Source organism: Vicugna pacos, chromosome X (assembly GCF_048564905.1).
Source record: "Vicugna pacos chromosome X, VicPac4, whole genome shotgun sequence".
Lineage (NCBI taxonomy): Eukaryota > Metazoa > Chordata > Mammalia > Artiodactyla > Camelidae > Vicugna > Vicugna pacos.
This window is the reverse complement of record NC_133023.1, coordinates 111,336,987-111,338,478: the sequence shown is the minus strand read 5'-3', so window position 1 is coordinate 111,338,478 and position 1,492 is coordinate 111,336,987.

Below are 1,492 nucleotides of genomic sequence, written 5' to 3'. Positions count from 1 at the left end.
GAAACGTGGTTACAGCTGTGACATACACTAACATTATGACTGATGTCATTTTCTAAAACATACCAGAATTTTAGAAGTTCCATATAATTTCTAGAATGCATACATTAATAACATTTACCCATACGACACAATCTAAGAAGTTTTATCACCACTTATTTAACAATGCTTTACTTTTAATTTAACATACCAAATATACCTAATTAGTTTAATATTACTCTCTCTGAGATGGAGAGAAAACAAATATTTTGAGATGTTCCAGGGACCTTTTGAAAAACCTCAAATTTAACTAGCGGTCACATGAACTTCATTTAGAATTTGATCTCTGGAAAGTTTGTCCAAAATACCAGTTTCTAAAAAAAATTTAGTATAGTCAGTTTACAATGTTGTGTCAATTTCTGATGTACAGCATAATGTTTCAGTCATACATGTACATACACATATTCCTTTTAATATTCTTTTTCATTGTAGGTTACTACAAAATATTGAATATAGTTCCCTGCACTACAAAGTATGAACCTACTTATCTATTTAATATATAGTAGTTAATATCTACAAGTCTTGAACTCCCAAATTATTTCTTCCCATCTCCTTTCCCCACCTGTAACCATAAGTTTGTTTTCTATGCCTGTGAGTCTGTTTCTGTTTTGTAAATACGTTCATTTGTGTCATTTTTTTATATTCCACATAGATGTGATATGATATTTTTCTTTATCTTTCTGGCATTCTTCACTTAGTATGACAATCTCCAGGTCCATCCATGTTGCTGCAAATGACATTATTTTATTCTTTTTTATGGCTGAGTAGTATTCCATTATGTATATGTATATACATATACAACAACTTTCTTATCCTGTCATCTATTGATGGATATTTAGATCGTTTCCATGTCTTGGCTATTGTAAATAGTGCTACTATGAACATTGGGACGCAAGTATCTTTTAGAATTAGGGTTCCCTCTGGATATACACCCAGGACTGGGATTGCTGGGTTATATGGTAAGTCTAGTTTTAGTTTTTTAAGGAATCTCCATACTGTTTTCCATAATGGCTGCACCAAACTACATTCCCACCAACAGTGTAGAAGAGCCCCCTTCTCTCCACAAAAATATCAAAGTTTTAAAACACTCGATCAAATAGAATCACAGATCACTGTGAAACAATACCCATTCACTTAGCCAAGGTGGCAATAGAAGATCTCACTAGCAAATACAGATCATTTAAACAAAGAAATTCACAGTCTATTACCAAAAGCAGTTCAATATTTTAAGAAAACTTTGTCCCTTTAGGGAGAGAACCAAATTCAGGTTTTGTACCAGTTTACCTTTGAAATTCATCTTCTTAATTAAGTTCAATCTTATCTTAGCCAACCTTGACCATGCACAAAACTCTCTCAGTGTTCCTTCTCCACATATCTCCCATAACTTTCTGATCCATTCAGAAACAACCATTACTAGGACAAAACCACCTTTTTTCCTTTAACAAAATACATCTTC